The 16,979-nt window shown below is 34.3% G+C and overlaps 1 long non-coding RNA gene across 1 annotated transcript in view; it reads right to left on the bottom strand.

Annotated features, from left to right (window-relative positions):
- LOC106997182 (uncharacterized) overlaps nt 1–15,451 on the bottom strand; it is a 33,723-nt gene extending 18,272 nt beyond the window's left edge. Inside the window, exons 1-3 of the long non-coding RNA XR_001443314.3 lie at nt 15,262–15,451; nt 8,783–8,946; nt 3,409–3,493 (exon numbers count right to left, since the gene is read on the bottom strand). This is a non-coding gene — a long non-coding RNA (uncharacterized LOC106997182). The remainder of the gene's footprint in view (nt 1–3,408; nt 3,494–8,782; nt 8,947–15,261) is intronic.
- Nucleotides 15,452–16,979: the final 1,528 nt, after the last annotated feature.

The following is a 16,979-nucleotide window of genomic DNA, read 5'->3' on the forward strand; positions in this document are numbered from 1 at the left end:
TGACTTTAAAAGATCCAGATAGCTCAGTTGAGGTCTTGGGGGGAATCTCCTACAACTCTTCTGTTCAGGCCACAAGTTTTCTCTTAACTTTGTTCTTAATCTTTTAGATAGATATAGGGCCTTGAGATTCTGTAAGTTTCCCAGCTCTTGTTATTGAGAGAAAGATGTCTTCATAAATCTCTCACAGATAAATATGGAAGATTAAGCTGTCAGAACTAGAAATTGTGTGCTGCAAGTGATTTCTTGTATGACGTAAGGTAAACTTCTTCACTTTTCTTGTTCTCATCTATTTTTTTTTTGTTTTGTTTATGTGGTGAATGTTAATTACACTTATGTTTTCTGTTCTTTCATAGAACATATGACTGGGACAACAGGAGAGAAACAGCTTTGTGGGCTTTTACGTACTACAATACTGTGATTATGAAAAACGAAAATGCAATAGAAACATTAGAAATAACAAGTAGAACCTAAATGGTCTTCAACAGAGGTGCTAAACAATTTGACTGCAGTAATTGTACAGGCTTTAGCTAAGCGTAATGTGACTGATTATCAGCTTTAACACAAAACATTTTCAGGCTTTTCTTAGTTGATGTGACTGCATCAAGGTGAGTACCTCCAATGTTAGCTCACGAAAGTTTTCACTGGCTGGGTGCAGTCACTCACACCTGTAATCCCAGCACTTTGGGAGGCTGAGGCGGGCAGATCACCTGAGGTCAGGAGTTCGAAACAAGCCTGGCCAACATGGCGAAAACCCGTCTCTACTAAAAAAATATAAAAATTAGTTGGGGGAGGTGACAGGCACCTGTAATCCCAGCTACTAAAGAGGCTAAGGCAGGAGAATTGCTTGAACCCGGGAGGCAGAGGTTGCAGTGAGCTGAGATCGCGCCACTGCACTCTGGCCCAGGTAACCAGAGCGAGATTCTGCATCAAAACAAACTAACAAAAAATATAGTTTTCATTTAGCATACATGGTTATTGTTTCTGCCTCAGGAATCATCATGTTCCAGGAAAATAAATAAGCCAGGTCTAAATATATCCTAAGAAATTTTGATAAGAAATAAGTAGCATCCTTAGTTCTGCTATGAAGATATTATTAATCTTATACTATATTTAATGAATAAATAAAGTTATATATGAAGTTTTTGTGCCCTAGCATTTGTAGCATTGGTTGTGTTAATAATCAGAATAATTATTAGTGATAATTATCAAGATAATATGCCAGGAACATTTCTGAATTTTTTTAGTTTACTTTGAAAATAAAGTTAAATAAAGGAAAAAATGGCCATTGTCATTGTGAAGAAACTTAGTAATGATTTTCTCCATCTGTAAAACGCACTAACCTGCATTTTGTTGTACTAATTTCTTTAATAATTATATAAAAATTATATAATTTACATTTATATGATAGCACATAATATCTGACTTTGGTTGGTTAAAACAACCTATCCAAAGTCAGACGTTACGTGCCATTGTATAAATGTTTTTATCTAACTGTTACTACTTGTGTTGGTTATCCTTAAATCCCACATATAGAGTATGCTCAACAATTTAAAAACTAAACATAGAAAAATACAAAGACTTCCATTATTTTGCAATATGGCAAACTAAACATTAATGGAATCACTTCCCATAACCATACAACTAATTTTGATGAATAAAATGTGAAAACAACAAAAACCCTGTGTACAGAATAGGAGAGAATTCTGTGAGTGCTGGAGCTGATATTCACCTGGAGTCAAGTGTCCGCCACTGACAGCCTAAAGCCTCTATTATCATCAGCCAACTGCACTGGAGAGAGGAGGACAGCGACTAGGGCGCTGGCAGAATGGCAGCTCAGTTAAGAGAAATTCGGAGAAAACCAAGGCTTCTGACCAATCATAAGTTAAAGTCAGTTAAAACCTGACTGGAGAGAGTTAGCAGAGATATGTTTACCAGTCTCTGATTCCCAGTGAAGCTGAACAAAAAAGAAAATGTTTACTACGAAAATTCTTTAAGTATTATTTTGTTTATAATTGACACACGATAATTGCACATATTTATGTGGTGCAGTTTGATGTTTCATTGCATGTATACATTGTATAATAAACAAATAAAGATAATTAGCATATGTGTCATTTTAATTTATCATTTCTTTATGGTGATAGTATTCAAAATCCTCTCTTCTAGTTACCTTGAGATATACAATACACTATTAGCTATAGTCACTCTACTGTGTAATAGAACACCATAACTTATTCTTCCTGTCTAACTGCAACTCTACACACTGAGCAACTGCTCCCCCTTCCCGCCAACCCTCTATCTCTGATAGCCTCTATTCCACTGTCTATACTTTTTTTTGTTTTGTTTTGTTTTTTGAGACAGAGTCTTGCTCAGTCACCCAGGCTGGAGTGCAATGGTGCGATCTCAGCTCACTTCAACCTCCCTGTCCCGGATTCAAGCGATTCTCCTGCCTCAGCCTCCCAAGTAGCTGGGATTTCAGGCATGCGCCACCAGGCCCATCTAATTTTTGTGTTCTTATTAGAGACGGGGTGTCACCATGTTAGCCAGGCTGCTCTCCAACTGCAGACCTCAGGTGATCCACCTGCCTCAGCCTCCCAAAGTGCTGGAATTGCAGGAGTGAGCCACCACACCCAGCCTCTACTGTCTACACTTCTATGACAGTAACTTTTTTAGGTTCCATATATGAGTAATTTCATGCAGTGTTTTTGTCTATCCGGGCCTGGGTTATTTCGTTTAACATAATGTCCTCGCAAATTTCTCTGAGAATTCTTAACAGCAAGTTTGCATTTATATGAGTCTGGGGACAGATTTACCACCACCTTTGGGACAAAAATCTCCAAGCTGAAAATTTCTTTTAGAGTGGTTCCAGGTTGGTTTTACCCTCAGACTCCCAGAAAAGGTTAAAAAAAAAAAATCCAGAAGAATGTGTATTTTCAAAACAAGTCTCAAAGAATTCACATAAAATTCTAAGTTATATGATAAGCCTAAAATTAATATATATATAAAAATAAGAGGAAAATATTTAAACATTTCTCTCCATATGAATTAGCAGAAAATAATGAAATGTTAAACCCATAAAGTCTGCAAGTATTAGAATTATCAGACAAGAATATAATGTAGATATGTTGAATATGATTTTTTTAAATGCTTTGAAAAGTAAGGCCAAGTAATTCTGAAAAATAATAAAATGTAAAATGCAGACATTAATGTAATAACAGGATTTAGAAACTCAATGCACAAAACACACAGTACAGCAGAAACATCGGATGTATCCTCCATGAATAAAATGGTGAATAGTAGTAAAGTAATTAAACCAACTGCAGAACAGAAACTACATGAAAAATAGGAGAGACTGGAAGATATATTGAATAAGGTAAGAAGATTTAACATAATCTATTTTTAGAGTACCTTATGCTTTTGGAGGCTTAGGAGGGAGAATCCCTTGAGGCCAGGAGTGTGGAACCAGCCTGAGAAATATAGCGAGACCCTGTGTCTGCAAAAAGAAAAATAAAACATTTAGCAAGACATGGCACACACCTGCATTTCCAGCTATTCAGGAAGCCGAGGCTGGAGGATCCCTTGAGCCCAGAAATTTGAGGTTGTGTTGAGCTATGATTGCACCACTGCACCATTCCAGCCTGGGTGACAGAGCAAGGCCCTGTCTTTGGAAAAGAAAAAAAAGGTTGGGGGGAGTGGTGAGAATAAGAAATAATTAAAAAGCATAGCAAAGAGTTTGAATACTGATGGAAAAAAATTATTCCTCAAATTGGTAACATAGATAATTCAAAAAGTAAATATTTTTTTAAAATCCAAATGAGAACATAGTAAAATACCAAAGACAAAATTAAAAGCAGTCAGTGACAAAATATAGACTAACTGTAAAAGGTCTATTAGATATTGGCAACAATAAAATTTAGAATATAATGTAACTACATCATTACAGTGATTAGCTAAAAATATTTAAAAATAATCTTGGAAAATCTATGCCCAGTGAAATTATCTTTCAGTAATGAGGATAAAATAAAAGTATTTTTAGTGACACACAAAGTAAAAACATATACTACCAATAAACTCTAAAAGAACTTCTAGAGAAATTCTTTATTTAAGAAAATCAATTCCAAAGGAAGGTCTGAGGTTCAAGAAAAAATACTGAACGAAGAAAATGATATTATATCAGTAAAACTAAAGGCAAAAATTAATTATATTAAACAACAGTAATAGTTTAAAAATTAATCAATTAACATATATATAAAACCTGACCAAAAAGTAAAATAGTGGCAAGTGAGAGGAATTCTTATAGGAATAGATTCAATATAATTCTTCCTGTTAGCTTTAGAATTTATTAAAATGTATATATTAATTTTAAAAATTATAGAAAAACTACTAAAATATAGATTTGATATAAATTCTAAACCAGTAGGTGGAAAAATTACAATGACTGAAAAAAAGGAGAAAGAAAAAATACCCTCAAATGGACGGACAGAATTTATAAACGAATCATAATCAATGTAGGGCTGAAGTAAATATTGTATTAAAATAAAAATAAAAATTGTCACACTGTATTTTAAGAATATATTTTTAAAAGTATTTCTATAAAGAAGAGAAAAAACACATGAGGCAAATTCAAGCAAAATAAATATATTGGATGTGTCTATATTAATATCAGATAAAAGGTACTTTAAATCAAAATACAAATAAACAGAGTAATCAGACATTGAGAAAAGATTCAATTCACCAGAAAGATTATAAAATTGAATGCAATTAACAACAAAGTTTCAAAACTTATAAAAAAGAAAAATTATGGAATCCCAGGAAAATGAAAAATTTATCATCATGAGAGGTTTTAACATATCTCTATCAGATATTAATGAAAAAATAAGAGATTAAATTAATAAGTGGAGGATTTGAAAAATTCAGCAGAATTTTCTGTGTCTTTTTTCCCCCCACTCCCTCTAGAAATCCAGTTACAATGATTCTAACGGAATAAATGGAATTAACCTATCACCCAAAAATAATGGGAGACATTACCTATCGTGGATGAGTTAATTTAACACATTTATGGAAGACAGAATGTGAAAGTGATGGGAGACAGAATCACAGAAGTAACAGACTAAACTATATATAAGGGAAAATGTACAGGGAGAAAGGAGATCATTTTCCAGACAGAAACCCAAAGATGTGCTAGCATAAAAGTTCACAGGTACAGAGAAAGTCCAACAGAAAACAGGAAGTTAGAGACTCTCTAAAAACCTGCCTCTGACTTAAAAATAAATTAAAAGTCTTTCATTATACTTCTGTAACTATAAATTTTCTCCATTTTTAGAAACAGTTAACCTAAAAAAGATATGCAGGAAAAGCATACTGTGAACAACATGATGATAATTTTTAAAAAACATTTCATGAAAATAGAAAAAAAGACACTGCTCACAAAACTGTAGCTCATACAACTGTCCTTTACCCTTTTGCTAGCTAGATATGCTGAGGCATAAAATTACAAATCCACATTTCCTTGCAACTAGTTATGTGAATATAAAATGGAATCTGTGAGGATTCTTTTTTCTGTGTGTCTTTAAAGTAACACTGCAGCCAGTGGCATCTTCTTGATCAGCTGTGGTTTTAGAAATAGTACTCCTATGTACTATCTTTTCAAAACTCAGAACAGTTTTGCCTTGTTCTGGGTGACAGCCCTGAAGGCCTAATCTACAACCTAGACCGGCAGTACTTTTAGTGATTTTCTGACTTGCCATATCCTTTAATCAAATTCCTTCCTTCTTCAAGTACTTGTAGAATTTTCTGTTCACTATAGTTATTCCTGACTGATAAAGGTATCCACTATCATTGCTTCTCACTAACTTTTTTTATTTGAATATCTTAGCCAATACAATAAGATCAGAAAAAAGAAATAAAAAATATGAGTAACAGAAAGGAAGTAAACTATTATTAGGTGCAAATAATATGATTGTGTATATCTATGTCCATTAAATCAAGCTTGTTCATTGGGTGGTGTAAAATCCTCATTCTCACTCAATTTTGTCAGTAAGATCAATTACTATAAAAGGAGGGCATATTAATGACCCCATTTTAGTTTTATACTTGCCTACCTGTCCTTGTAGTAGGATCACTGCAACTCAGCAGAAATATGATTTAGAGTGGTCAGAGTATTTTGATAAAAATACTTTGTTGCCAACATGGTGAAACCCCATCTCTACTGAAAAATACAAAAATTAGCTGGGCATAGTGGCAGGCACCTGTAATCCCAGCTCCTCGGGAGGCTGAGGCAGGAGAATCACTTGAACCCAGAAGGCGGAGGTTGTAATGAGATGAGATGGCACCACTGCACTCCAGCCTGGGCAACAGAGTGAGACTCCATCTCAAACTGAATAGACAACAACAACAACACAACACTTTGTTTTTAATTGTCTGAGCTTTTTTTTTTTTTTTTTTTTTGAGATGGAGTCTTGCTCAGTCTCGAAGGCTGGAGTGCATTGGTGCCATCTCTGCTCACTGCAACCTCTGCCTCCTGGGTGCAAGCGATTCTCCTGCCCCAGCCTCCCGAGTAGCTGGGATTACAGGAACCTGCCACAACATCTGGCTAATTTTTGTATTTTTGGTAGAGACGGAGGTTCACCATGTTGGCCAGGCTGATCACAAACTCCTAACCTCAAGTGATCCACCTACCTCAGCCTCCCAAAGTACTGGAATTACGGATCTGAGACACTGCTACTGGACTGTCTGAATATAAAAATTGGTCTTGGTATACCATTTTGGATTATTTTTTTTTCTCAACTTTTTGAAAATGTTATTCTATGTTTGGGTTGCCATTGTTTCTATTAAGAAGTCAGCTAGCAATCTATTATTTGTTAATAGCAATCTTTTGTTTCTCTCATAAGTCTTTTATGAACATTGCCTTTTTAATTATTTAGTTTTATTACAGTGTGACAATAGGAATTATATTTTATGTATCTTACTATGATTCATTTGGTTTTCTGAGTCTAATGATTGGTGTTTTGTAAAAAGTTATGGCAAATTTTTTAGGCATCATTTGTTCAAATATAGCTCTCTCCATTTCTTCAATTTTTAAAATTCAGGTGATTCAATTATGTTAGATTTTCTGATTCTCTTCTTTATGTTTCCTAATGTTTCATGCTTTCTATTTCTTTGTTTTTCTGTTATATAGTCTGATTAAGTTCCTGAATATATTTTCCAGTGCATTCTTTCCTCAGTTGAATTAAAACTACTGATAATGCCACATACTGAACTATTTAAATGATTTTATTTTTCACTTTCAGAAATCTTATTTAATATTTTTTCAAAGACATTTTGTCATTTTCATTATCATATATTACTTTATGTTTTTAAACTGCATTAACAAATTTGATTTTATGTCTATCAAATATTGAAAATGTTTTCTCTTTCTATCCAATGTCAAGTTGAGGCAGAAATTCCTCATACCTATTCTGGATATGAAATTTGTCCGTTGTCCTCTCTAGTTCTTGAGGTCATTAAAATCTAAGCTCAGATGTCTTTGGTTTGGCAAATACCCTGAAGTAACCACCTGTTTCAGTTCTCTGCTTATAACTCTGAGTTTCTACTTTCTATTATAAAAATTTCTATTATAAAATTTCTATCTTTCTTGCAAGATTGTCTGTGTTTTGAGAGGAATGGGTTTGTAAGAATATTTTATCTAGCAATTGCAATTGATTTCAACAAGAGTTTGTTCAGTTATCGAACTGTTTGTTCATATCAGTTTGTTCATACCATCTGAAACAAGAATTGATTTTTTCTTGTTTATTACTTCTTTCCCCAAATGGAATGAGGTAAAAGGAAAGTCTGGTACTTGGCCTGTCTTAATCAGCATTATATCTTGTGCATATAAAACAGTTTCTGATAATATTTATTGAGTAAATACAAATTATGAGTACCTCTAGTTCATTTATTTTAATATTTATTTGCATTTTATGATTTCAATAAAATATAGAAAATTATTAACAATTACTATAACCTCTAAGTGTATTTACAATACTTTTATGTATTTCCTCATTTTTCAACTGTGAGTATGCATTAGTTTTTAGTAAGAAGATATTTTTTAAGAATTAAATATGTCATATGATAAATACATTTTAAAATTGCTAACTACCCAAAGAAAAAAAGTTACAGGTAATAAAACTACAAGTTAACAGTAGCTATCTATGGGTGGTAAAGTATAGGTTGTTTGTTTTTTAAAATTTATTCCATCTTTAAAATGTTCTATAATTATATATTGTTTTCAATAAACAAAATGTTTATTTTAATTCAATAGACACTCTGGATGGCCTAGAGGCAATTATTTTCTTTAAAATCCTATGTAAAATTTAAACATCTATTTTTAAACTGAAATATAGTAATTGATTAATATATGTCTGACTAATGCTAAGTACCTTATGTATATTGTATCCATTTTTACAAGCCAATAAAATCTTTTATGCATAATGAAATTAAATACAGTTAAGGAACTTTTCATGGACATACATGTGTGTAAAAGATTGTAATAGCAGATAAACGACAACTGCCAGGGAAGACATAGAGCTGAAACCCTTTGTCTGTGACTTTTATGGAATGTCAAAGCCATATCTTTAAATATTGGCCTAAACTTCCTCACCCCCTATGAAGAAGTAGTGTTCTCATCTATGAAACATCAATGGAATTTCATTAAAGAAGCAGTACTCTGGCTGTATTAGTTTGCTAGGGCTGCTATAACAAACACAGACAGGGTAACATAAGCAACAGAAATTTATGTCCTCACAGTTCTGGAGATTAGAAGTCTGAGCTCAAGGTGTAAGCAGGGTTGGTTTCTTCTGAGGTCTGTCTCCTTGGCTTGTAGATGGCCACCTTCTTGCTGTATCCTCACATGGTATTTCTTTTGCGATCATCATGCACCACAGCTGCCTCCCCGTTTGTCACTCTCCTCTAATAAGGACATCAGTCATAGTGAATTAGGACCTACCAGAATCACCTCATTTTAACTTAGTTACATGTGTAAAGCTCATGTCTCCAAATATAGTCATATTTTGAGATACTGGGGGCTAGGACTTCAACATATAAATATTTAGAGTAAGATAATTCAGCCTATAACACAGCCATACTGAAAGTGGGCAAAAATGTAGTTCTATGTTAATAATAGTGCTCTATAATAACTTGAAGCTAAAAAAGACAAAATCCTTGCAACTCTGTAGAATACAGTCTCTGATTAATACATACGGATATTTCTGGCTTGATTATGTTGGCATTTTCCCAATATATGGTTAACATTTGTTGTCATGAACATTTGTTATAATTTAGTGGTTAAATTCAACAAGGAGCTATTGTGTTCCAAGTACCATGGGACATTTCTAGTAAGAATCCCTGATGCAACACCAAAGAGGCTTACGATATTACTAGTGTGGGAAGAGGAACCAAAAAAGATGTATATTAACTATTGTAATAGCAGAGAAAGCACTCAATAAATGACAGCTGTCAAGTAAATTATATAGGTGAGATACACAGTACATTGGATTTTAAAAGAATAGATTTCATTTTAGGGGCAATATAATATCAGTGTGCTTATTATTTTAATTGTGTGGTGGTTTGTGTGGACCCTTTTCCTCTTTGATTTAAGCATATGAGGTAAACATCAACATAGCTTTTGGGAAGACCATTGTTTTGTTCAGACATTATTAAAATCTATTTGAAAACATTTAATGTTTTTGTGGTATCTGATCATGTGCCAAAGAAGGAGCTGCTTTATAAATTAATCTTATAGAATAAAGTAAGATTTCTTTTAGTATCTCTTGAAAAAAATAAATAAGAAGGAAAATGATTTCAGTCACATAACTAATGTATCAATGCAAAAAATTCAAGGGCAAGATGTTATGGTTTTTAGAGATACAAAAAAGCAACAAAAGCTAGATAACTAAAGTAAGTGCAAGACACGATATAAAAATAGAAGGGAAGGATTACAAATTAGTATTTTAAACAAGGGAAACATTGTCTCTCGGCCGGGCGCGGTGGCTCAAGCCTGTAATCCCAGCACTTTGGGAGGCCGAGACGGCAGATCACGAGGTCAGGAGGAGATCGAGACCATCCTGGCTAACACGGTGAAACCCCGTCTCTACTAAAAATACAAAAAAACTAGCCGGGCGAGGTGGCGGGCGCCTGTAGTCCCAGCTACTTGGGAGGCTGAGCCAGGAGAATGGCGTGAACCCGGGAGGTGGAGCTTGCAGTGAGCTGAGATCTGGCCACTGCACTCCAGCCTGGGTGACAGAGCAAGACTCCGTCTCAAAAAAAAAAAAAAAAAAAACAAAAAAAAAAAAACAAGGGTAACATTGTCTCTCAAAATTTGTCTCAAATGGTGTGCTTGACAATGTCTTAATCGCATAAGTATCAATGCTAAAGCAATCGAAGATGCCAATAAATTCTAAATCTCAGGGAAATTTCTGAGAAGCTGCCAGTGGAACTCTCATAATATGCATAATCTATTTGAGATTTAGTCGGTTGACAGAAATCAACTGATATAGAGAGGTCTATTTTATTATACCTATATGCCTGCTTTCCTACCTTATATCCTCCTTTGATTAATGCTATTGTGATTCTTATGCTTTAGAACAAAACAGAAGAAATCTATGCGTTTTTTTGTACTTTAAAAGCAGTGGTTCTTAAATTGAGTAAAAGACCCCTTTAGGAATTTAACAGAAGCTTAGACTTTTAGAAATATTTATTCATTGACTTATTCCTTCAATACACATGTTGAATTCCAATTACGTGTTAGGTATTATTTGAAGTATTATGAATACAGCAACGAATTGAAAGATAAGATATCTTATATTATAGTAATAGGAACAAGGCCAGTCAAAAATAAAATAAAAAGATTATTGCAGGTTGTAATAATGTAATGAAAGAAATAAGCAGATTAATCAGAGATGAGACTAACTGTAGGATAACTGTTGTAGCTAGTGCTTCAAGGAAGCTAGTGCATCTCTGAGAATTTTATCTTTGAGCTGAAACCTGAAAGGTGAGGAGAACTCCAGGCAGAGGGAAGAACAACTTCAAGCACCCGGGGATGAGAAGGACTGGATATATTCAAGAAACAGAAAAGACAGCTGCAGTCATACCATAACGGGTAGAAGAAAAAGTACAAGCATGGAGCTTAAGTAGGGACCACAGTGTTTCAAGTCTGGAAGACAGCAGTAAGTAACCTGGGTTTCAACTAAAGCTTAATGACATGCTTCTGATAGTGTATAGGCATAATCCTATTAACATTTCAAAAAGATAGCTCTCTTTGTTGTGTTGAGGGTCAATAGAAGCAGCAAGAAGATCATGAAGTAAATGATTTTAATCCATCAGACACGGGAGGATTGTAGCTGGGGGGTAAGGTGGTGGCTGTAAAAATGAATATAACTATAAATAGAACTGGAAAGATTTAGAACGGCAGAGATAACCATGTGATCTTCTGGATTTATTTGGAAGGTGAGACAAAGGAGTGATCAAGGTAATGTCTAGTTTTTAGTCTGTAGCAAATATGTGATAGTGATGGTAGTTCCATATATAAAGATAAAACAACCTGGTAGAAAAGAGAATCAGGGATTTCTGTTTTGCATTTATTGAGACATATAGATACATAATAATACATATGTACAAAAAAACCTCAATAGGTCTACAAAACAACTGCTAGAACTAATCAGTGAGTCTAACAAGGTTACAGGATAAAGGGTTAATATTAAAAATGCTTTGTACTTGTATATGTTGGCAGTAAATAACTAGAAAATAATAATTGTTCAAAATCCATTCACAATAGCACTAAAATTCATAAAATACTTAGATAAATGCAACGGAAAAAATAAAGATCTCACACTAAATATTATCAATATTCTTGTGAGAAATTGAAGGTCTAAATAAATGGGATGATAAATTACATTCAAGAATTGAAAGTCTCAATATCGTTAAATGTCAATTACTCAAAAATTGTCTATGCTTTCAATGCAGTTCCAATCAAAATCCCACAGGTTTTTTTGGCAAACTCTATAAGCTGATTCTACAATTTATATGGAAGTTCAAAGAACTTAGCATTACTTTGCTAAGCACTTTCTTTAACAGAAGAACAAATTTAGAATAATTACCATACTTGATTTCAGCACAAAATAAAGCTTACAGAAATCAAGACACGTTAGGAGCGGCAAAAGTTTAAAGATACAGAGGGATGGGACAAAGTCACAAGTTCAGAAATAGACCCACACATATTTAATTGATTTTTTTACAAAGGCGCTAAGACAATTCAATAATCAAAGAAAATACTTTTCAATAAATATGACTAAAACAATTAAATTTCTAAATGGAAGTAAGATAAGAGATTCGTATCTCATGCCATAAAATGGAAATTGATTACAGACTTAGATGTAAATCCTAAAGTTATAAAATTCCTAGAGAGGTTAAGAAACGTTTTCTTAGAACACGAATATTATTAACCATTACAAAAACATTAATCAATTGTTTAATCCAAATTTTTGCTCCTTGGAAGCACAGGTAACAAAATCAAAAGGCAACCCACAGACTGGGAGATAATATTCACAACACATATACCAGATGATCTAGAGGACCCTTAAAATTCAAAAATGAAAAATGGAAACACTGTATAAGAGGTTCTGTCAATTGAAATATGGAAAGTAAAAGCAATAAAACATACAAAGTTAGGAAATAGGAAGTAAAACTCTCCCTTAGGGAGATAAAACTTTGCATATGCAAAACATAAACCCAATAAGTTTACGTATTCACCAACGCTTGATTTTTTTCAGTCTTTAATCCTAGCCATTCTGAAAATGCATAGCGCCATTCATTATGGCTTTAATTTGCATTTCACTGATGACTAATGATGTTCAGAATCCTTTCAAGTGCTTAGTGGCTATTTGTATATCTTCTTGTCTGATGTGTCTGTTCAAATCTTTTGCCCTCTAATACACTGCTAGTGAGAATTACAGGCAATTGTAAAGGTGGGGTCACTGTAGAAAGAGAAAGTGTTGGAAGCATCCAGGGTTATTTTTCACAAAACAAAACCAAAAACAAAATTAAAACAGGTTAAGAAAAAAGAAATTCCTTTATATCCCAGCTCAAATATAATCTTTGTTTTCATTTCTTTGCCACTCATCTTTTCCACAAAATTACAAAGTGCATTCCCTGTTCTATCTTTTAAATACCTACTATGTGTCATCATCTTGCTAATCAACATAGTTAAAAGCAGTAGCCAAGACAGTGGGTCCTGGCTGATTTGGGACTTGGAATCTGTATGTTTTCAAAATACATAGTTGATATTTCTATTAGAGCACATGTATGGTATTTTACACTTAGCATTTGTCTGTCTTCCCCATGAGGTTGCTCGTTGACTACTGAAAGGTTATATGTTAACTTGTTTTATTCTACAACACCCAGCATAGTTCTTTGCACACACTAGGTACAGGGAAAGAAGAAGGAGGAAGGGAGGGAGGGAAGAGGAAAGAGGAAAATGATAATCCATTTGGTTTACTCTTTTATTTATTTGAATACTTCTCAGAATCTGAGATAAACAATGTTTCTATAAGATTACGAAGCCAGCACTGTTTAAAGAAAAATAAATCTCCCCAAAATCTACTGTTGGACATTGAGTTCATATTGAGGTATAATTATCCAGTTAATTTGACATTTATCTGGAAGACTGGCTACCCAGCTGAAAGCCAGTTTAGACAATATTCGCAGCTATTTCATGGAGATTTGCACAAGTGCTCATTTGTGCCTGCATGTGTGAAATTCCTGCTGTGAAACTGACTTCAGGACCAGATTTCAAGATCAATCTGTTCCATGTGCAACATCCCAGCTAGAGTACTGTCTTCTGAAGTCAGTCTTTCAGCCAAGTGCTTAAGTGAAGGAGGCTAATCGCTTTAGGTTGAATACCTGACTTAGGCCCCTCTCAGCCTACAAAACCGGAGCTAGCAACATGGACTGCCTGTGAATTCCATACCATGGTTACACACAAAACCCAACGCCTGAGTCTGCTTTGTGAACCCTTCTTAATATTCCCAGAAATATTCTCTTTTGAGGTGATATAGTTTGGGTATTTGTCGTGTCAAAATCTCATGTTGAAATTTGATCTCAGTATTACAGGTGGCGCCTAGTGACAGGTGTTTGAGCCATGGGGCACATCCCTTTTGAATGGCTTGGTGCCCAGATCATGAGTTCTTGTTTTATTGGTTCCCCCGAGACCTGATTGTTAAAACAGTTTGGCAACTTTCTCCTCCTGCCTCTTTCTCATGCTCCATCTCTCAATATGTGGCATTCAGGCTCCTCATTTCTTGGGTCATGATTGGAAGTTTCCTGCAGTCCTCAGCAGAGGCAGACGCTGGCACCATGTTTCTTGTACAGGCTGTGGAAGCGTAAGCCAAATACACCTCTTTTATTTATAAATTATCAGCCTTAGGTATTCCTTTATGGTAAGGCAAAATGGACTAAGACATTTGGTGTTCTGGATTTAGTAAGAGAGAGAGGATCTGCTGCAGCACATTCCTGACCACTGGTATATGAGAGTTTTACAGTGTTGCCTCAAAATTAGAATCATAACCGAAACAGAAAAAACCAGGTAGCCACAGCTTCAGAAATCAAAAAATACAGAGAAAATACTACTACTAATAAAAATAACAACAACAATAATTTTCTTTACTTTATAATGTTCTAATCAAATATATAAATTCCTAAGATCAAAACATTCTATTTTTTATGCAAAGGAAGTGCTGCTAGGAGAGCAGAGAAGCATTTAAGTCATAGTAGGGCAGCAGTTCAGAGCTAGAACAATCATTTTTTCCCGAGTTTAACTTCATTTTAAAGATGAAGAAGGAAGCTTGAAAGAGATTAGAAATTTTATTGTATTATATAAATCATTAAAAACACGATCTTTACTACAGAAACATTAATAGTGATTTGACCAGTAAAAGGGACAGGCTAAACTAGTTCTGCAAGAGAGGTTAACCTGGGTTATACTTTTTTTTCTCTAAAACCTTTTCCACTGCTGTTTCCTCTGCCTGGAAACATATTTTTTTAGATACGTACATAGCTCAATACCTCACCTCTTTTATGTTCCTGTTCACCAAATGTCACTTCACTGGGAGGACTTCTCTAATCATCTATTGTAAAATTGCAACCCCATCACTTTCTATTCCTTTTCTCCATTTTTCTCACTTTATAATGCTTATCACATTCTAATATCATACTTCGCATGTATTTCCTTACCTGTTTATTTTCTGTTTCCTCCTCTAGTATGTAAATGCCGATGGCAGGAACTTTGTCTTCCTGGTGCCTTCTAACAGTGCCTGGCATGGATTAAACACTCAGTAATTGCATGGGGGATTGATGGATAGATGAGTTTTCTCAGAAGCTCATCAAAGTCAAGCTTCTCCTTGTACTCTATCACTATCTCCATATTGCCCCATGCAAACACACACACACACACACACACACACACACACACACACACACACACGGCACCTACATTAACACACATGCACATGCAACCACCACACATACACAAGAATTTTTGTCTTTACTAAATTCAGCAAGCTCTAAGCCGCAAGATCTCCACTAGGTTCTGCTAATTTGGGTGCAGTATGTTAAGGAAGGAAAATGGGCTCACGATTTGGTCATAGCCTTTAAAGAACCTATTGTCTGGTTATAATGAATTGGAGAAAAGTTCATCTGACACATTGACTGTTTACGATGTTTGAGGACACAGAAATATAAACTACTATATTTTGCTGTATGGCACCTTGAAAGTCTGGAAAGCTTTCAGGAAAAGGGAAATGAGCAGCATTCCAACCAGTAAACAAACATGTATAAAGGCATTCCAGATAAAAGAATCTATGCAAAAAATGACGTAAAGGAATGAGAAGGCAAGGCATGTACAGAAACAATGTCCAGCTTCCTAAAGGACTGAATACAGCAGGGGCAAGTGCACTGAAAGAACATGTTGGTTCCAGTTTGTGGCATGATTTGAATGCCATTGGTAAACATTTGGAATTTATTCTCTTGGTGATGGGAAGCTATCAATGGTTTTGCTTGGGGGAGAAACGTTAAACAGCGATCTTAAAATCTTTATTTAATATCAGGCATCATGCTAAAATGTAATACGCATAATCTTGCTTAAACCTTGCAATAAGTCGGAGAATAAGATTGTAAAATTGAGGAAACAGATTTTCAAAAAAGATAAATAAAATGAAAAGGTAAAACAGCTTGAAAGTACAAGAACTCGTTTAAAAACAGGTATCCTAATTTTGGGTTCCTGGTTTATTCCAGTTCACCTACCCGATTAAATCTGCTATTTAAAATATTTCTTTGGGACCATTATTTATGAGATACTCTATTGAAACAAAAAATTCAGTTGTAGAGTTCATATAGGAGTTTTCTGCAAAAAAAGAAAGAAAAAAACATGAAACAACAAGGGCCTGAACTAGAAAATGGGATGGAAATAAAAGGGCAGATGAGATAGGTTGTGTGAAGTTATTACACAGACCACTGGACAACTGGGTATTTTCCCTCTGGGCTAGTTTAATTTTGAAGAAGAAAATAAAAACTAAATTGCATTTTATTATTATTTATTTATATGATCAACTAGCTTAAGGGAAGAAAAATTAAAATAGCAGTAGAATATAAAACCAAGTGCCAATAAGGCCTTTTAAAAGAATGGATACTATAATATCATTTCTTCTTTCTTTTCTGAAAACAAACAAGAAATAAAAGCTTTCAATATTTTTAGGTTTTCAAATCCACCCACTTACACCTGTTCAGAAACATCTGTTTTCCTATAAAATAGAGACCAGAAAAAAACAAAAGGCCAACTAGTAACAACATATGGTGAAGAGAAAAAACTTCTTTGTTAGTTTATTTAGTTTTTGTTTGTTTGTTTGTTTGTTTTTTGATTTTTAGAATATATCTTTAAAACTAAACTGCACATG

This window comes from Macaca mulatta, chromosome 2 (assembly GCF_049350105.2).
Source record: "Macaca mulatta isolate MMU2019108-1 chromosome 2, T2T-MMU8v2.0, whole genome shotgun sequence".
Lineage (NCBI taxonomy): Eukaryota > Metazoa > Chordata > Mammalia > Primates > Cercopithecidae > Macaca > Macaca mulatta.